The sequence below is a fragment of the Panthera onca genome, chromosome F2, assembly GCF_046562875.1.
Source record: "Panthera onca isolate mPanOnc1 chromosome F2, mPanOnc1 haplotype 2, whole genome shotgun sequence".
In the NCBI taxonomy this organism is placed as follows: domain Eukaryota; kingdom Metazoa; phylum Chordata; class Mammalia; order Carnivora; family Felidae; genus Panthera; species Panthera onca.
Window position 1 is genome coordinate 54,325,206 of NC_138356.1, and position 21,587 is coordinate 54,346,792.

At 38.8% G+C, this 21,587-nt stretch overlaps 1 protein-coding gene across 1 annotated transcript in view; it reads left to right on the forward strand.

The window, feature by feature from the left end:
• Nucleotides 1-21,587, forward strand: part of TRHR (thyrotropin releasing hormone receptor) — a 48,376-nt gene that overhangs the window by 22,969 nt on the left and 3,820 nt on the right. The gene's annotated exons all lie outside the window — the stretch shown is intronic.

Consider the following 21,587-nt stretch of genomic DNA (forward strand, 5'->3'; position numbering starts at 1 on the left):
ACAGCTCGGATTCTGGAGCCTGCTCCAGATTCTGTGTTTTCCTCTCTCTCTGCCCCTCCCCACTCATGCTCTGTCTCTGTCTCTCAAAAATAATTTAAAAATGTTAAAAATTTTTTAAAAATTTAAAAATACAAATCTAAAATGCAGAGTGACATCCAGAGAAATACTTTTCTACAGCTTTATGAGTGACTAAGAAGCCACAGATGACTTAATGTGACAGCAGAGAGGTAAAACAGCACAAGAATGACTGTCAAAGTGGATTTGTATCTTTTCAAGGAAAACCCCACTTTGGTATATATTAATGCAGTATCAGTCACCATCAGTAATGAGCAGTGACCTCAGCATAAATCATATCGAGTTAGCATCTCTTCAGTTGTTCATATTCCCTAAGTTCTTCATAACATTATTTCTAACAATTGTTTATTTTTACAGAATAGCAGACTGTTCCCCAGAAAATATTCTTCACCCTAATTCCAGTTTGATCTATCATGCCCCTTTTTGAGACTGAATATTTACACATTCATTTTCATTTTTTATGAATATAATTTATTGTCAAATTGGCTTACATACACCACCCAGTGCTCATCCCAACAAGTGCCCTCCTCGGTGCCTATCACCCATTTTCCCTCTCCCCCATCCACCCTTAGTTTGTTCTCTGTATTAAAGAGTCTCTTATGGTTTGCTTCCCTCCCTCTCTGCTTGTATCTATTTTCCCCCCTTCCCTTCCCCCATAGTCTTCTGTTCAGTTCCTCAAGATCTACATCTGAGTAAAAATATATGATATCTGTCCTTCTCTGACTGTCTTATTTCATTCAGCATAATGCCTTCCAGTTCCATCCACGTTGCTGCAAATGGCAGGATTTCATTCTTTCTCATTGCCAAGTAGTATTCCATTGAATATATAAACCACATCTTCTTTATCCATTCATCAGTTGATGGACATTTAGGCTCTTTCTATACTTTGGCTATTGTTGAAAGCGCTGCTATAAACATTGGGGTACATGTGCCCCTATGCATCAGCACTCCTGTACCCCTTGGGTAAATTCCTAGCAGTGCTATCACTGGGTCATAGGGTAGCTCTATTTTTAATTTTTTGAGGAACCTCCATACTGTTTTCTAAAGCAGCTGCACCAGTTTTCATTCCCACCAACAGTGCAACAGGGTTCCCATTTCTCCACATCCTCAGCAGCACCTGTAGTTTCCCGATTTGTTCATTTTAGCCACTCTGACTGGTGTGAGGTGGTATCTCAGTGTGGCTTTGATTTGTATTTCCCTGATGATGAGTGACATTGAGCATCATTTCATGTGTGTGTTAGCCATCTGGATGTCTTCTTTGGAAAAGTGTCTATTCATGTATTCTGCCCATTTCTTCACTGGATTATTTGTTTTTCAGGTGTTGAATTTGGAAAGTTCATTATAGATTTTTGATACTAGCCCTTTATCCAATATGTCATTTGCAAATATCTTTTCCCATTCCATCAGTTCCTTTTTAGTTTTGATTGTTTCCTTTGCATTGCAGAAGATTTTTATATTGATGAGGTCCCAATAGTTCATTTTTGCTTTTAATTCCCTTGCATTTGGAGATGTGTTGAGTAAGAAATTGCTGCAGCTGAGATCAAAGAGATTGTTTCCTGCTTTCACCTCTAGGATTTTGATGGTTTTCTGCCTCACATTTAGGTCTTTCATCCATTTTCAGTTTATTTTTGTGTAGTGTAAGAAAGTGGTCTAGTTCCATTCTTCTGCATGTTGCTGTCCAGTTCTCCCAGCACCATTTGCTAAAGAGACTGTCTTTTTTCCATTGGATGCTGTTTCCTGGTTTGTCAAAGATTAGTTGGCCATACATTTGTGGGTCCAATTCTGGGTTCTCTATTTGATTCCTTTGGTTTCTGTGTCTGTTTTTGTGCCAGTAGCACTGTCTTGATGATTACACCTTTGTAGTAGAGGCTGAAGTCTGGGATTGTGATACCTCCTGCTTTGGTTTTCTTCTTGAATGTTACTTTGGCTATTCGGGGTCTTTCTGGTTCCATACAAATTTTAGATTTGGGAGGAATGCCAGTGCAATTTTGATTGAGATTGTATTCAATGTGTAGATTGCTCTGGGTAGTATTGACATTTTAACAATATTTGTTCTTCCAATCCATGAGCATGGAATGTCTTTCCATTTCTTTGTGTCTTCTTCAGTTTTCTTCATAAGCTTTCTATAGTTTTCAACATATATGTCTTTTACATCTTTGGTTAGGTATTTTAGGGTTCTTGGTACAATTGTGAATGGGATCAGTTTATTTATTTCTCTTTCTGTTGCTTCATTATTGGTATATAAAAATGCAACCGATTTCTGTATATTGATTTTGTACCCTGCAACTGTGCTGAATTCATGTAACAATTCTAAGAGTCTTGGTGGAGTCTTTCAGGTTTTCCATGTAGAGTATCATGTTAGCTGTGAAAAGTGAAAGCTTGACTTTGTCTTTACCAATTTTGATGCCTTTTATTTCATTTTGTTGTCTGATTGCTGATGCCAGGACTTCCAACACTATGTTAAACAACAGTGGTACGAGTGAACATCCCTGTCATGTTCCTGATCTCAGGGAAAAAGCTCTCAGTTTTTCCCTATTGAGGATGATATTAGCTGTGGGCTTTTCATAAATGTCTTCTTTGACATTTAAGTATGTTCTTTCTATCCCAACTTTCTTGAGGGTTTTTATTAAGAAAGCATGCTGTATTTTGTCAAATGCTTTTTCTGCATCGATTGACAGGATCATATGGTTCTTATCCTTTCTTTTATTAATGTGATGTATCACATTGGTTGTTTTGCAAATATTGAACCAGCCCCACAGCCGAGAAATGAATCCCACTTGATCATGGTGAATAATTGTTTTTATATGCTGTTGAATTCGGTTTGCTAGTATCTTGTTTAGAGTTTTTGCATTTATGCTCATCAGGGATACTGGCCTGTAGTTCTCCTTTTTTGTGGGGTCTCTGCCTGGTTTAGGAATCAAGGTAATGCACGCTTCATAAAATGAGTCAGAAAGTTTTCCTTCCCTTTCTATTTTTTGGACCAGCTTGAGAAGGATAGGTATTAACTTGGCTTTAAATGTCTGGTAGAATTCCCCAGGAAAGCCATCTGGTCCTGGACTCATTTGTTGGGAAATTTTTGGTAACTGATTCAATTTCTTCGCTGGTTATGGGTCCATTCAAGTTTTCTATTTCTTCCTGTTTGAGTTTTGGTAGTGTTTGCGTGTCTAAGAATTTTCCCATTTCTTCCAGATTGTCCTGTTTGTTGGCATATAATTTTTCATAGTATTCCCTGATAATTGCTTGTATTTCTGAGGTATTGGTTGTGATAAATCCATTTTCATTCATTATTTTACCTATTTGAGTCCTCTCTCTTTTCTTTTTCAGAAATCTGGCTAAGGGCTTATCAATTTTGTTTATTTTTCCAAAAAAGCAACTCTTAGTTTCATTGATCTGTTATTTTTTTTTATTCCATATTGTTTATTTTTGCTCTCATCTTTATTATTTCTCTTCTTCTGCTGGGTTTGGGGTTTCTTTGTTGTTCTGCTTCTAGTCCTTTAGGTGTGCCATTAGATTTTGTATTTGGGATTTTTCTTGTTTCTTGAGATATGCCTGGATTGCAATGTATTTTCCTCTTAGGACTGTCTTTGATGCATCCCAAAGGGTTTGTATTGTGTTTTCATTTTCATTTGTTTCCACATATTTTTTAATTTCTTCTTTAATTGCCTGGTTGACCAATTCATTCTTTAATAGGATGTTCTTTAACCTCCATGCATTTGGATGTTTTCCAAACTTTTTCCTTTGGTTGATCTCAAGTTTCATAGCATTGTAATCTGAAAGTGTGCATGGTATGATCCCAATTCTTTTGTATTTATTGCGGGCCATTTTGTGAACCAGTATGTGATCTATCTTGGAGAATGTTCTGTGTGCACTCGAGAAGAATGTGTATTCTGCTGCTTTGGGATGAAAGTTCTGAATATATCTGTCAAGTCCATCTGGTCCAGTGTATCATTCAGGGCCATTGTTTCTTTATTGGTTTTATGTCCAGATGGTCTGTCCATTGTTGTAAGTGGAGTATTAAAGTCCCCTGCAATTACCATATTCTTACCAATAAGATTGCTTAGGTTTGTGTTTAATTGTTTTATATATTTGGGTGCCTCCAGATTCTGTGCATAAACATTTATAATTGTTAGTTCTTGTTGATGATATACCCTGTAATTATTATATAATGCCCTTCTTCATCTCTTGTTATAGTCTTTAATTTGAAATCTAGTTTGTCTGATATAAGTATGGCTACTCCAGCTCTCTTTTGACTTCCAGTAGCATGATAGATGGTTCTCCATCCCCTCATTTTCAATCTGAAGGTGTCCTCAGGTCTAAAATGGGTCTCTTATAGACAGTAAACAGATGGGTATTTTTTTTTTTTATCCATTCTGATATCCTGTGTCTTTTTATTGAAGCATTAGTCCATTTACATTCAGTGTTATTATTGAAAGATATGGGTTCAGAGTTATTATGTTATCTGTAGTTTTCATGCTTGTAGTGATGTTGCTGGGCCTTTGTGGTCTTTGCAATACTAACAGAATCCCCCTTAGGATCTCTTGTAGGGCTCGTTTAGTGGTGATGAATTCCTTCAGTTTTTGTTTGTTTGGGAAAACCTTTATCTCTCCTTCTATTCTGAATGACAGGCTTGCTGGATAAAGGATTCTCGGCTGTATATTTTTCCTATTCATCACACTGAAAATTTCCTACCACTCCTTTCTGGCCTGCCAAGTTTCAGCAGATAGGGCTGCTACTACCCTTATGTGTACACCCTTGTAGGTTAAGGCCTGTTTATCCCTGGCTGCTTTCAGAATTCTCTATCTTTGTATTTTGCCAGTTTCACTATGATATGTCATGCAGAAGATCCATTCAAGTTATGTCTGAATGGAGTTCTATGTGCCTCCTGGATTTCAATGTCTGTTTCCTTCCCCAGAATGGGGAAGTTTTCAGCTATGATTTGTTCAAGCACACCTTCGGCCCCTTTGCCTCTCTCTTCTTCTGGAACTCCTATGATATGGATATTATTCCATTTCATTGAGTCACTTAGTTCTCTAATTATCCCCTTGTGATCCAGAATTTTTTTATCTCTCTTTTTCTCAGCTTCATTTTTGTCCATAATTCTATCTTCTATTTCACCTATTCTCCCCTCTGCCTCTTCAATTTTGGCTGTCACCGCCTCTAGTTTATTTTGTTCCTCATTTACAGCATTTTTAATTCATCATGACTATGTTTTAGTTCCTTGATCTCTACAGCAATAGATTCTCTGCTGTCTTCTATGCTTTTATCAAGTCCAGTGATTAATCTCATGACTGTTATTCCAAATCCTTGTTCAGTTATATTGCTTATATCTGTTTTGAGCAATTCTTAACTGTCATTTCTTCCTGGAATTTCTTTCGAGGAGAATTCTTCTGTTTTGTCATTTTGGCTAGTTTTCTGTCCCTTATGTGTTTTAAAACTTGTTATGTATCCTGCACCTGTGAGCACTGCTATATTAAAGAGGGGTCATACACTGTCCAGGGCCTGTCCCTTCAGGAGGTGTTTTTTGGAGAGTGTTATTTGCTGTCTGTTGTTGTGAGTTTGGTTACTTTATCTCCCTGCTCGTAGTGATGTTTTGAACCCTCCACCAAGTGTGCTTTGATTTGTTTGTTGAAGTACCCCTGTAAAGGAAAACAAACAACAAACAAAACAAAAACACTCAAGCACACACACAAACAAACAAAAAAAACCCAAAAACAAAAACCCAGAAACACCAGCTACAAGTAAACAATAGGGTGGAGAGGTGCTGATGGAAGAGGCCTTACCCCACACAAAGAGAGAAATGACAGGGGTGGGGAAAAAGAAAGAATAAAGTTGACCAGAGAAACTATATGGCTTAATCCAGAGACAGAGAACAGAGAATAAAGAAGGAGGTGTGGAACATGTATCAAGGGAATGCATTAGATATGTCTGCTTAAACAAACCAACAACCAGAGTAACCAGACTAGAGAAGGGAAAAGATAAGAAGGAGAAAAGGAAGGAAGAATATATCTACATAATAAAAATTGTCCAAGAGTGAAATCAGGCAATGCAATAGCATTGGTCTGGAGGATGGGCCATTGGGATCCTCAGCGTCAGTCAGTCCCGCTCTAGTAGATACACAGTTACCAGGCACCGAGGGGTGTGGTTTCGTATGGGTGGGTCCTGCCTCCACTGTGGGCCCCAAGGTCTGATCCCTGAGGCCCCACCTTGGTTGCTGTGGGGAGAAAAATGGCGACCCCTCTAGTATTTCCTCCACGGACCAGGTGTCCAAACCACTCTGTGCCATCCTTACTGTGCTGTGGGTGCAAACCAGGCAGTTTGTCCTGCTCCAGGGACTCCTGTGCCCTGGTGTTCAGCTGGGATTCAAACTCTTGCTCCACGTGCCCCAGTACTGGGGAAGCACCGCTCTGGGCGGCCCAATGTGTGGTCCCCGGCTGACAGACACAGGCAGGCTTTGTTCTGTCCCACAGCATTCCAGGGAGGGGATCACTTTCTCCTACTGTGGGTTGCACCCCTGACATAGCCACCCAGGCTGGGACTGGCTCCCTTCCTCGCCAGGGGCACAATCCGGGCAGCCAGCCTCAGTCCTGAGAAAGCCCCTCAGTTAGAGATTGGATCTTCCTCAGTCCCAGCCGGAGGTTTCTCTCCTGTCCAGATACAGTTCTATGCTTCCCCAGACTCTCTTTCTCTTTCCTTCGTCTCTCCGCAGAAGGGGATCCATTTATTTTATCTCTCCCAGTTCACAATCACACACCTATGGCCTTTCAGGTTGTCCCCGTGGGTCCCTGGAAGTGACTGTCTCTTTTCCTCCCAGATTCTTGGAGTTCAAAATCCTTTAGCTTCAACACTGCTTTGTTTGTGAGAGGAGGGAACTTTGGATCCCCCTACTTCTCCACCATATTGGCCCCTACTCCTCTTGATTTTCGTTTTTACTCCAAGCACTCTCTTTTTATGCCAAACCTTGATTCAAAGGCTAGAGATAAAAATATGCAGTGCACATGATTCCTGCCAGCAAGATCTTATGTGTCAGAAATCAGACCTAAAATAACAATGACATTTGTGATTAGGGCTGGAAGTACCAAACAACCATGTGGATGGAACTGCATGGAAGAAGCAAAAGTTAGAATAGCATTAGCTAATTGTTTATTCATTCATTCATTCATTTATTCATTTCTTGATTATTCATGGTACCTACTAAATGCCAGACCTTCATGTTGCTCCATGTATATAGGTGGGGCAGGGATCCTGAAGGAGCTATCATTCTAAGAATGAAAAAGAGACAATAAACAAATAAACAAATGAAGCTATAGCATCCTCTCAGAATGGGATGGTTAGTACACATGAACTAAACAGAGAGATATGTGAGAAAACAACCCAAGGAAAGGGTAGTACCTGCCACTCCCTAGAAAGTTGATATTCTTTTCTCTGGATCTCTTTCTCTTCATCTATAAAATGAAAATAATACCTACTTGATAAATACTACAAAGATTAAATAATTCAATAAAGTCCCTGGTGTTATGTTTAAGATCTGTTGCATACAATAAGGAATTGTTGTTGTTGTTGTTGTTGTCAGAGTCTTCTCTGCTGTTTGGTTAAATCCTCCACTTTTCCCAGAGATAGTTAAAATTATCTGTTGTTTATTGAAGACCATACTCTTTGCAGGTGCCTTACCTAAATTACTTAATGTATTCTTTACATTTAGTCCTATTTCACAGGTGAGTATACTGAGGCTTCCAGGCATGAGATATGTTGCCCAATATAGCTAGAGAGAGGCAGAACTAGAATTAGAATCCAGCCTGTTCCATCAACTACTATACTAACACAACCTGGACAAGACCACTGAAAAGAAACTCTAATGATTTAATAATCTGTGATAAAAGCGTGGGCATCATAGCTTAGGCCCAGCATGCTGTGATTTGCATCATATGCCTTGTAGACTCATGTAGGTTTTTAATCAAACCAGTAAAAGCAGATAAATGCAAAGTAGCTCCACTCAATCTGTTAGGCTAACAAGGAGGGATAAAGTTAGCACCCCTTACCAAGGATGCACATTTCAAGACAGGATAAGGGATGTAACAGCACCTCATATTAGAAAGGTCTAGTATATGTTTCAATGTGATTTCACATCCTCCTTGCAATTAATCCTCATATATTATTAACTAGACATCAAGGCTCAGCAAGTTTTGAGTGGCAACGATTGGTAAAGCTGACATTTCAAACCACATCATCTGATTCTGAGTCCCATGTTTAGCCCATCGGAGAGCTAAAAATCAAGGAAAGGTGCTGAATTTATGATTTGCTGAAGAAAAGAAATGTATTTTCCCTATTTGGCTGTTTCTGTGAGTTCTTTTGGGACAGCTGGAACATTAGCTGCATAACTCCTGACAGGCCCAAGCATGCTACAGGCCGTCTCCCCCAGGAGAGACACAGGTAGAGAAGAAGGTGGCTGCCTTCCAGGTGCTCTCAACCCTATGATGAGGTACTATGTCCAAGATCTTTAGAAGCAAGACAACTAAATATGCACTAAAACTTTGGCAGCCCTGAGAGCTTTACTTCTATTTAGAGATTACCTCTCTCCCCCTCCATCATTCACATTTTACATTTTAAAATATTCTCATTGATTTCCTATCCCCTGCTGGGTGAGCTGAGGGACTGTGTGTGTGTGTGTGTGTGTGTGTCACTGTCTATGGTGTCAACCCTCACCAGGCTGCATGGCCAGGGAAGCACAGGGGAGAGATGAGATTGGGAAATAGCTCCCTCGGAAAGGACCGATACCTTCATAGAAGTATTAGAGCCTGCTGCTGGACTCTCAGCTCAGAGCCAACCAAGATGCCTCATTCAGAATCTCCAAGGTCTGGTTCCAAAGAGAAAAATGACCAGAAGAACTAAACACATTCTAGAGAGCAAAGGTAAGAAAACCCAAGCGAGGCAGTAGGGCAGGCTTTTCCACATGCTTAGCCATTCGTCAATAATTTACCTGAAGTTCCAGAACATTTAGAAGCTAAATAGCACACTCAACCCACAGCAGATGAACTGTAGCATTGTTCCAGTATGGCTCATACTGAAAGAATTTAGAGTGACATTTTATTTTCTAAATTGAGATGTTATTATAATTTGAATCCCAATTCTGCTGGCTGAGTTTTCCCCTTCCCAGCATGTTTCCAAACATCGGCATCCTATGAACAAGAAAACATACAAGCAACAGGAGGGGAGCCAGCCTTTCATCACTCCCAATTATCAGACTGTAACCAACCTTGAAACCTCCACACCACAGTAGTTGCCGGTGTTGTGGGAAGTTTTATAGCAAATCCTCAAGGCTAGCTACAAACGCTACCTAGCCCTGGGCTGTTTTCCACTGTTAGCAGAAGAGCCCCTAAATCGGAAACATTCAAAAAACATTCTCCCTCAGAACTTAGTGGCACAGAAGGAATGGAATCGCTGTTAGGGGCTGAGGCATAAACCCTTGGGTGGAACTATGAATTCATTTTTCATTCTCCCTGCTCCACTCTCTTACAGCCTTCACCACTTCCCGACTTTCAACCCAAGTTTTGTTTTTTGGTTTTGCAAACTTAAAAAAAATTTCCCCCAAATTCAAGGTCTTATAGTAAAGAGAATAGGGAGACTTGCAGTGAAATACACATGCCCTTAAAGTGTGGCTTTCATTCATCAGCATACAACTTTCTAAGCATCAGTCTTGTCCAGTAAAGTGCAGACAAAGTCGGGCTTTTAGGAAGAAAATGCCAAGCGCACTGCCTGGCACACAGTAGGCATTGCATATATTTGGATGCTCTTACTCCCCTTTCGCCTGCTAATTCCTATTGCTAGATTAGAATACCCTCCACTTTCAGGGCGCCTGGGTGGCAGTGACTTCAGCTCAGGTCATGATCTCACGGCTTGTGAGTTCGAGCACCACGTTGGACTCTGTGCTGACAGCTCAGAGCCTGGAGCCTACTTTAGATTCTCTGTCTCCCTCCCTCTCTCTGCCCCTCCCCTGTTCATGCTCTGTCTCTCTCTCTATCTCTAAAATAAACATTAAAAAAATTTTTTTTGTAAAGAATGCCTTGCACTTTCATCCCGTTTTCCTATCTCCATACTGAAACATGTTAAGAAATACTGCACAGTGCTCCTCTAACAGAGACTCTCAGAATTTCTCAAAAAATGAGGCTTACAGCTACTCACTGTCTCTCTTACCCTGAGAGGTTTGGTATAATTTAGCCGTGAACTCGAGTTCCACTAACTAGAACATCTCAGTGCTCCATCACTTTTTTCCACTCTTCACATGTCTGTACCTCTCTCTAACTTTGCTCATGAAAGAAAGTACAGGCTTTGAGGGTTCATCCCACATCAGACTTGGATGCAGAACTCTGTTTCCCATAAGAAGTGCCCTCACACTTGGTATTTGGTGATGCTTTGTAAATTTTCTGGAGCACTGTGGATGTCACAGAGGAACGGTCACATGGTGTTCTACATGGAAGTATGTCCTTCTATAACTCCACCCCTCAGCCATGCTCAGGTATCTTACCAAGGGCAGTGCCAGCTCATGACCACACTGGCCCATGAAGCGTCCCCCACCCCGGGGTATAGAGCCCAATTTCCTGTCTCCACAAATGTCTTACTCAGAAAACAGCTCTGCTTGACAAGTCCATTTTCTCAGCACCTATACAGTTGTGGAGGAAAGTTTTCTTTCAATTTCACTGGATACACCACACTTGCAAATTTATACTCAAAAATCTTGTGCCACTATTTGTTTCCTTAATCCCTACTTCTCCCTTAATCACTACGCCTTCCTCAAGCATCACTAAATACAACCAAGCTTTCTCTACTGTGAATCTCTGCTAATATTTTCCATGGACATTCTTAATCAGAATAGAGCCCAGAAAATACTTTGTACCTCTAGCTAGAGTGACTCTTCTTAATGGAATATTTAGATATAGTACTTCACAGGTGGAATAAAGAACCCATGCGTTATCCTGCCTAGGTGGCTTCTTGCCAAGAAATCTGTTAGTAATCCACAAGGCAGGATTTGACATTCCATGGTCTCTCCACCATGAATCACCACTCAGACTTCATTCACTTTTATTGTACTTTAACTGACTTTGAGTTGATTCCAAGCCCTTTGGTGGCCCCATCATTTAATTTTTAAACCTCACCAATGATCTCACTCCTTAGTATGAAGCACCCCACATTGATTATAACTGTCTTTTAAAAACTGTATTGCCAGGCTCCAAGTCAAAACAAAGCAGACAGAACACTCTCGGTGAGGAAAATCCCAGAGCTCCCAATCAGTGTAGACGCTTACTTAAATTCAGATTTATATAATTGTCTCATCGAATATATTCCTCAACTGGCTCAATTAATGTAACAAAATGCAAGGGGTCATTGATCACTTTGCTGAAGGCCATCTGAGAGCAAAATATTCCCAGTAACAGAACACTTTGTTAAAATGCAGCAGTGCAGGAGAACATGGACAGGATCCAAACACAGAACATATTGTTACTCTTCAAAAAATGGCATTAGAATATTAAAGCTAACGGTTTTGTATTCATTGACCAAGAAAATGTGTCCAGAAGGAGTACGCTTTTTGAAATTGGGAATATTCCAGCCAGAAGTACAGGAACTAAAGCACTTTGCTGATTTAAAGAGTCCTAAACCCATAAATGCCTTCTCAATTATATTTTAACAGATGTGAAAAATAAATATTAAAGAAAAATAAGTATTTACTCAGTAATGATTCGACTGTGCATTGAGCCCTCATTATGTGGCAGGCATATTTACTAAGGACTTCTCCCAACCTTTTATGTATTAGAGATCCAATAAAAGTTTGTTGATGATTTACTTTGGTCATGAAGCCAAAACCAGAACTTTGGTGTTATAGAATGTGGGATCCAAAACAAATAAAGAGCGTATGGTTCACAAATTAAAGTTACCTGTGATGACACTCGTGAAGATCATTCATTATAAAAGTGGTAAATATCTTCAAATACAAGTTACTGATATGGTTGTCATCTCTTTTTACATGGCTTTGTTTTAAGAAAGCATTTAGTTTAAGTCTAGTTTAAAGTTTTAGTTTCAAGAAAGCTTTTCTAGTATTTAAGATTGCCCTGACACCTTTTGGGATGAGCACTGGGTGTTGTATGGAAACCAATTTGACAATAAATTTCATATATTGAAAAAAAAAAAAAAAGATTGCCCTGAAATCTTTATATTCTGCCACTTAATTGCGGCCAAATGTTTGAATGGACCCTGGTACCTGTTATTAAATAATTTTTGGCTCAGCATTCCTTTCAAAGCTTCAGTCTTTAGATTGACAGTATTCCTTAAAAATAAATACAATAATAATGATAATAATACATACATACGTATATACATTGACAGTACTCCTTAAAGAGGATTCACTTATTTGGCTTTCTTCTTAAAGTGATGTCCCAATACTTCTCTATAACTCAATTTCTTCAACAGTATTTCACTTATAATAAACTTTAAGGAAAAAATTTTTTTTAATGTTTATTGATTTTTGAGAGAGAGAAAGCACAAGCAGGGGAGGGACAGAGAGAAAGGGCAACATAGGATCCAAAGAAGGCTCTGCACTGACAGCAGTGAGCCTGATGTGGGGCCTGACCTCACAAACCACAGGATCATGACCTGAGCCAGAGTCGGACGCTCAACCGACTGAGCCACCCAGGTACCCCACTTATAATAAACTTTAAAAGGGAAAATAATAGGGGTGCCTGGGTGACTCAGTCAGTTGAGCGTCTGACTTCGGCTTAGGTCATGATCTCACAGTTCGTGAGTTCAAGCCCCACATCCACCTCTGTGCTGACAGCTTGGAGCCTGGGGCCTGCTTTGCATTCTGTGTCTCCCTCTCTCTCTGCTTCTCCCCTGCTCACACTCTGTCTCTCAAAAATAAATAAATATTAAAAAAAATTTTTTTAAGGGAAAATAATATAAGGTTAGGAGACCACGGTTTTGGGTCTAGAGATGCCCCTTGTTCTTAATTAGCTATAGAAAGTTAAAATGAATTTTAGTAAGTTCTTCAGCACTTCAGGAAACTTCAGAGAATCCTCCCTGTGAATGCAGCAATTAAGATGATGACTGACAATCACTGTTGTTAGGAAGTGAATTTATTCCTATAGTTTATCAGCACTTTGACAGATACATATGCTCCAGGGACTATTTCCCTTTGCCTGGCCTTACAGCCCCCAAATAACCCCCAGTTATGTGAAAATGAGCACAAATATGTCTGCATATTATGTTACCGTAATATATAAGTTATATCTTCTTAGAATGTTGGAACTGGAGAGACTTTTGAGATAAATATAGATTCCATATTTACCGGCTCTGGAAAATGAGGTTCAGACATAGGTCATACGATGTGCCCAATCTCCTCAGAGTCAGAGATGGATTGTGAAACCAAGCCGCTGCACCCCAACCCTAACTCCTTCCTCCGTACTCACTCCACTTTGCCACTCACTAACATACAGGACTATGCCACCACAATTCTCTCCCAAGGAAGAATGTCTAGATAATAGCAAGACCCATGACCATGCACAGAATTTTTCTGAATCAAACATAAAATCAAAAGTCAGAATTTTTTCTGAATCAGTACAAGAATTCCAACAAAATCTTCCAGAGAACTGAGGTATCAATTAACTCCCTGTGACTTCCTGGGCAGACTAATAAACTAATCTCTGATAATGAATCAAAATGTCCCCAAATCCCATGTAACCAGATCTTCACAAATGACATGCTAATTGCACTGTGACCCCTGAAATAGAAGTTTTCAGTTCACTTTATTTTTTATTCCATTTAATTACTTTTTCATTTTAAATTTTATTGTTTGGTTTTTTTCCCTAGGAAGTAGATTGGTGTGAAGGATCCCTATCTGCCTTGTTATGACAACTGTCTTCTCCCTAATCAATACTTTCTAAATGTAGCACTCCAATTTTGGGCAAAAAAACACACGTAATCCTAGGGCTACCAATGATTCCTGCCAATAATATTATGCTTTCCAAATATTTCATCAACATTATTTACAACAATAGAAGTCTTCAACTCACTATACATGTTGATTTTTGGAATTATCTAGAAAGAAAACTAGCTGTAGCCTCAAAAGACCTTAGTCCAATAACTAGCTTGCTGTTTATACGTATGTACGAGTTGTATGACCTGATTTCTGCACTTTTCTGAGCTCAATTTCTGTCCCTCTTCAATGAAATGGGAACAGTAACACCTGTCCTACAGATTTCATAGGGAAAAAATACAAAATAACTTGATGACAATGAAAGTACTTCATTAATTCCAAGGAAGTAAATAATTTGCTGCTATTAGAACCCTATTCAGTATTTAGGGTATTGACTTAAAAGTGACATTTTTCTCCTGCATTATCTTGATCTTTTAGATTGAGTGTGGCTAAGAAGAAAATGGGAAGATATTAAAAAAGTGTTTTCATGTATATGTCTGAGAAGAGGACAACCTCACCACTTGTGCACCCTGTACTATTCCCTATTCATGAACACAGTTCTTCCAATTGTCTTCTTTTTCTCTCTCCTGGATCACAAAATTTCCCCTCTCTGTGGGATTGCTCCTTCAGTAAACAAAGATATAATATCTACTATTTTTGAAAAAAATCGATTGACTCTGCATCCCACTCTGGCAATTCTTCTATATTACCAGTCCCTTTTCCAGCAAAACTCTCAAAAAATATTTTTATAGTCACTATCCACTTCTTCCACCATCTCTTGAACCCACTCCAAACAGGCTAACCTGATAAGTGAAAATTTTATAAGTATAAATAAATAATAAACTTCTCCAAAAATATCCATTTTCTCTCACTCATGTTTTTCTGTCTTGCTGTTGTTCTCCAATTTTCAAGAGCAGCCTAAGACTAATCCCAACTGTTTTAGGTTTGTCTTTCTTTATTCTGTATCTTTGTTGAGTCCTGATATGTCTATAAAGTCAATTAGTATTTTTCACCAGGTATTTATCTCCCAGAATTGTTCTAATGATTAAATGTTTAATATTCTTGAATGCTTTATAACTTAAAATGCAATATACAACCCAGCAGCTCCATTCCAAAGTATATACCCAAGAAAAATAAAAACCTATATCCACATTAAGAACTTGTACACAAATGTTCATAGCAATATTATTCATTACAGGTAAAAAGTGCAAACCACCACATGACCAGATAAATAAAATGTAGCATATACATAGGGTGGAATATTATTCAGCAATAAAAATAAATAAAGTACTAATACATGCCCCAACTGTGGATGGACCTTAAAACATTATGCTAAGTGGAAGAAGCCATTCATACCACAAAAGACTAATTCTATTCATATGAGATGTTCAGAATAGGCAAATCTATGGGGACATAAATATATTAGTGGCTGCCTAGGGCAACCTAGGGCTGGGGAAGGTGGGAATGACTTGTAATGGATGTGGGGTTTCTTTTCAGAATGATGAAGATGTTCTAAAATTAGGTTGTGGTAATGGTTGCACAACTCTGTGAGTATACTAAAAACTTGAACTATACACTTGAAGTGTGGGTGAATTTAATTATATGTAATCTATGTCTCAATAAAACAAAATATGAGGTTAACATTAGTCATAAGTCAAGCTGATAACATGCACCCTTGATGTATTGTGTTGAGAATGAGAGTTCACCTCTATGGCCCTCCTCCCCCAAATCCATACCTTCATTCTAAGTGTGAGAAAAATATCAGCCAAACTCAAATTGAGGGATATTCTATATAATACCTAACTGGTATTTTTCAAAAGTAAGGAAAGTTCGAGAAACTGTCACTGCTCAAAGGCACCTAACGAGATGTGATGATTAATAAATACATGATATCCTGGACGAGATCCTGGAACAGAAAAAGTGAACCAGGAAGAACCAATAAAATTTTAATAAAGTATGAAGTTAACTAATTCCATAGAAAAATTATCAATATTGGTTTGTTAATTGTGACAGATGCACCACACTTTTAGGTGTGCTAATGATAGGTATTAATAACAGGGGACTTTGGTGTAAAGTATATGGAAACTCTGCATTATCTTTGCAACTTTCCCATACATAAATCTAACACTTTTTAAAAAACAATATACAAACATTAGTTAATAGTTTTAGAATTTATAGTAAACATCATAGTACATGGGATAGTAGTTAGTAATACAAGGATCCTTAGCAGGCTGAAATAAAGAACCTAAAAGGCCTGGTTTTTCGCATGCAGCACATATATGCAGAGTTGAACTAGTATTTCCTGAAGGAACCATAATTTCAACTTTAACAGTCAGAAGATAGAAATTTGTGCGGTTCACATTAGAAAGAAAGAAAGAAAGAAAGAAAGAAAGAAAGAAAGAGAAAGAAAGAAAAAGAAAGAAAGAAAATCTCTACTAGAGTCTTTATCTAGAGGCTTTATAATGATTACAAAGGATGTGTTGAAAAGGACTGAATCCAAACTCTTTTACGAACACTGTATGCCACTTTCCACATAATTACGGTGAAAAGTAAAGTGTAAATAGTGGGGCTTGATTTGTTTTTTTAAATTTTGTTAATGTTTATTTTTCAGGTGGGGGTGGGGAGCGAGGGAGAGAGAGAGCCAGAGAGAGGCAGAGGGAAAGGGAGACACAGAATCTGAAGCAGGCTCCAGGTTCTGAGCTGTCAGCACAGAGCTGTGAGATCATGACCTGAGCAAAAGTCAGATGCTTAACTGACTGAGCCACCCAGGCACCCCTAGAAGGGCTTGATTTAAAATATTCAAGCTGATCCTCATGAGAAAGATAACCCTTCACCATGGTGGTCAAAGACAGAGGCCCTTGCTTAGCTCCTCCTGTTCCCACCCTGCTCTTCCCCTCAACCATCTCTGTATGCAATCCCTCTCTCTCCAAACACTGTTTTAATCAATTGACTTTTCCAGCTTCCTTTTCATGCCCTCAGTATATTGTGCAAAAATGGCTGCCTACCTCCTCATTGACTAATGGGGCTTCATGGAGCTGACATTTTCAGATTTCACAGAACTTACCACTGTGTCTCCTTTGGCAGCTCCATCTCTCCTTCTGGCCTCCATGGCACCCCACAGTGTGACATCACCTCATCAGAGAAAACTGATAGCTTTTGTAATGTAATAAAAATAATGGCTTTTTGTAAATCTTCCTAGAGGAAGAGAGAGAGAGAGAGCTCCATTTAGTCACGTGATCTGCAATTGGGACTTGCATACTAAATCACTTCGGGCCCCCATGATATGCCCCGCTATCTCATGCCTCCAGGTTACCATACACATCCAGTGTCTTCAATGTCTTCCTGCCTCTCTTTACCTCCAGATTTTGGCTTAGATGTCACTGAGACCAGAAAACCGTCACAAACCACCACTCAACCTCAATTCCAGATCAGGTACTCTCATAGAACCAAAACTTTTCTCTGTCTTAGGATTCATCACGATGTATTTTATCTGCCCATTAGATTATAAGGTACGTGAAGCCGTTGGCAAGGTCTCTCTGGACCACCGTCAAATCCTCAAGAGCCAGGACATTGACTGGTACCCAGTAGGGATACAAATGAATCTCCTAAATGAATGGATAAATTCCTTCCCAATCAAAAGTATGTTGTGAAATCCTTTTCCCTGAAGATTGTGTCATACTGTTTCTCAAGGACCTTCACATTCTGGTACAGAGGCTTGTAAAGAAGCAATCTTTCACCTTATCACATATCCCATATATTGCCCTAGCAAAAATGTCAATGCTTAAAAACAATGGCCCAAAGATATTTTCAAATTTGCATATTTGTCACTTTATTTGGGATAAGGAATAGCAACAAAACTAAAACTTCAACAACCACAGTGAAATTAATTGGGTATGAAAGACAAACACCAGGACATTTTTTCCTAGGTGTTTGCTTCTATACTGAATAAGAGCTGTTAAAATCCAAGCTATGGTTACACTAAAAACTTATGAATATTTTAGAAAGTGATTAAATGCAATAAAAAATTCTGGGAATTAACTAAAAATAATTACAAGTGGAGTTAAATGTATTCTCTATTATCCCACTGGAGATGTGTTTTCCATTTCATCAATTTTAGAAACATATTTCACTCCACACTTCCTTACATTTTTAAAAATATATTTATTTCAACAAAAACCGAAATGTATTTAGAACTCATTTTATTAATTAACCAATCTCCACTTAAAACAGATTTTTTAATATTACAAAGTCAAATGTTTGCAAAAATCCCCTAACAATATGTTAGAGAATTACAATCCAGAAAAGGATCATGGCTATATTTTGAAATAATTCTTTCCATGCCTGAATTTATTCAGCATTTACTGGGGGCTATCTTATGTCACACACCGTACTAAATCCCTGAGGACAAAGAAATTAATAAACTTACCCATGCCCTGAAGAAGATTACCATATATTGGAGAAGTGGACAGATATAGCTCATTGCAATAAAAAGTTTTGGTAGTGATGTCAAAGTTTTCCTGGGGAACTGTGGAAGCATATGACAGAAATATTAACCTTGAAACATGTTGCTTTTCTCAAAAACAATGCTCCCTCAGTGACATTAAGTGAAAACAGGTAGGTAGTTATTAAATGTGGGTTCAATGTTTCACCTGACAATTGTAGAGAAAAACACAAAGGCAGATGAAATTCAACCTTTAAGTTGGAAATTTAACAGCAATAAGTATTTGGATTTATACTTAGAAGAAGTTACAGGTTTAAGTGACCAGAATGGGGATAACCCAGTAGAAATCTCATAGTTGGAAATGCAAAAGACTTTCAGAGAGAGAGAGAGAGAGAGAGAGAGAGAGTGCAACGTATAAAGGAAGGAGCGTGGGTTTTGGCTTAAGTAGACTTAGGTTGAGTCACAACTTTGTCACTCACTACTCATGTAGTGTCCTTAGACAAATCACACAGATTCTTTAAACCCCAGTTTCCCAATATGCAAAAGGGAGCTAACACTAGCTTACACATGGAGTTATTATAAGCATTAAATAAGATAATGTTTACATACCTTTATGATGAGCCATCATAAAGAACTTAAATGTGATGGTACCAATCTCATCGTTCAGGAAGCACAGATTCAAATATCCAATGCTGAGTCCTTGGCAAGGAGTGGGAAGATGTTAATGAGTGTGAAGCAGTGACCTGATGTCAGAGAACCTGGAGTACTAGAGAGAAGACAAAGGCAGGGATGATGATGATAAAGATGATAATTACTGTAGCTCCCTCTGAAGCGCAGAATACTTATCACTGGATTAAGTGATTTCCTAGGACCAATTAAAGTATTTACTTATAATCTTAAAAATCTTCTTAGAAAAACATTAGGCTTCAGTTAACCTCTTGACTGAGTAAATCCTTCTTATCTCTGAAAGAAGTCAGAATCTCTGGAATATTTTACTTGGTATTATATGAACCAATGTGAAAATTACACCATCTCATGGAACAACTTCTCTACCCACAGCGAGCAAAATATGAAGTGTTAACTCTGTGCACTGAGTCTGAAGAGAAGCTCAGGGTACAATGAGTGAAGCAGAAGAGGGGACATGCGACCATTCTTGGAGGGCAGGGAGAGCTTCAAGAAAGTGATAAGATGGCCCTAGAAGGGAGGAAACAGGAACCTGAGAGGAGGTGGATAGCTCATAGGTATCACTGCAAGGAAGTAGTAGGAGTTGTTCAAAAAGAGATTGTAATGGTTTAAGAAAGAAAGAAAAAGAAAGAAAGAAAGAAAGAACGAACAAAAGAGAAAGAAAGAAAGAAAGAACAAAAGAGAAAGAAAGAAAGAAAGAAAGAGAAAGAAAGAAAGAAAGAAAGAAAGAAAGAAAGAAAGAAAGACAGACAAAGGCTATTTGTAGCCATAGATGATATTTGGAGAGTCAAGGAAAGAGACAGTTGCTATAGATCTGGAAAGAATAACAGCAAGAAAGTATCTACTTCCACAATGTAGGATGCAAGGGGAATTCCTAGCTGAGGCAAAAGAGATATGGCTAAGAGTGAAACAGAGCCCCAGTGTCAGAAGGTTAAAAGTGCTAGGGATAGGGGCGCCTGGGTGGCTCAGTCGGTTGGGGGGCCGACTTCAGCTCAGATCATGATCTTACAGTCTGTGAGTTCTAGCCTCACATTGGGCTCCGTGCTGACAGCTTGGAGCCTGGAGTCTGCTTTGAATTCTGTGTCTCCCTCTCTGCCCCTTCCCCATTCACACTCTCTCTCTCTCTTTCAAAAATGAATAAATGTTAATTTTTTTTTTTTTTTAAGTGCTAGGGATAAAAGGAGGTATTCCAACTCAGGAGACCCTGATGGATTCTATTACCAGGTATAGATTCTATTACAAGGTAGGGAGATGAATTTATAGTAGATACTGATGACAGAGTAGATGTCTAGATGCGGAATCTTTATTTCTACACTAAAGAACTTTAAAAAGCCCTCTCTGAAAACAGGATTCCCCTCGATGCCAGAACAAGATAGAGGCTGCTGGTATTAACTTCAGTAAAACACTGGGAAGTCTGGAGGGATGAGGAGGGAAGAATCAGTTCCTTCCATTTGGGGTAGTTTTCAAGCTCAGAACATCTAGAAGGTCTGGGCCAAGGAAGCTGAAAATTCTCAAACTCTGTGAGAGACTAAAAATAACTGAAAATTATGTATGTATGTATTTATTTATTTATTTAAAGACTTTTTTTATTTTTCAGTAATCTCTACACCCAGCATGGGGCTCAAATCTACAACCTCAAAATCATCAGTCACATGCTTCACCAACTGAGCCAGCCAGGCACCCCTGAAAACTTATTTTTAAATGTGTAAAGTGTTGCTTTAGAAGAAGAGCAATCAATTACCTTCCCCACCGAAAAGATAACCACAGCTACAATTTTAATATGCCCTTCACAGAATTGAAATATTGTGTCCTCTTTATACTGTCACTAATCAAAGGATAGCATTTTCATAGTGGTTTAGAGTTCCAAAGCCCTTAACATGTTCATTATTTTTAAATTTTATTTTCTTAATATCTCTATGACGTAAGTGAAACACTATGATCAGGCATATTTTCAGATAGAGAAATTGAAGTACAGATGAATGATTTCATTAAGGTCTTAAAACCACATAATATAGACAAAGCCAAATGACCTAACTCTGGGTCCAGGTCAAGCCCCAGCTGCTCACCGAGCATGAAGGTGAGAGAAGAATCTTCTAAACGATGCTCTTTGGTAATCTTGTCCCTGGGCAATCTTGGATATCAAGTCCATCCTACCTATTGTCCTAGCTCCTGTGCATTGCTGTTCTTAGGAGTAGGGTCAGCTCCACGTAAAATTTCAAAGTTTATTTTCTCCATCTTGCATCTCCCTTTACGCTGAAGGAAAGTTGTGCAGTTGAGAAGGGCAAAACTTTGGATCTGGGCTGACTTAGATTCCGATCCCAACTCTAAGACTCTGCCATTTCTGCCAAAGTACTCACCAGCACCTACACGTTAGTTTTCTAACTTGAAAAATGGAAGATGCCATACATATTTGGAAGGTTTTCAGCTCTT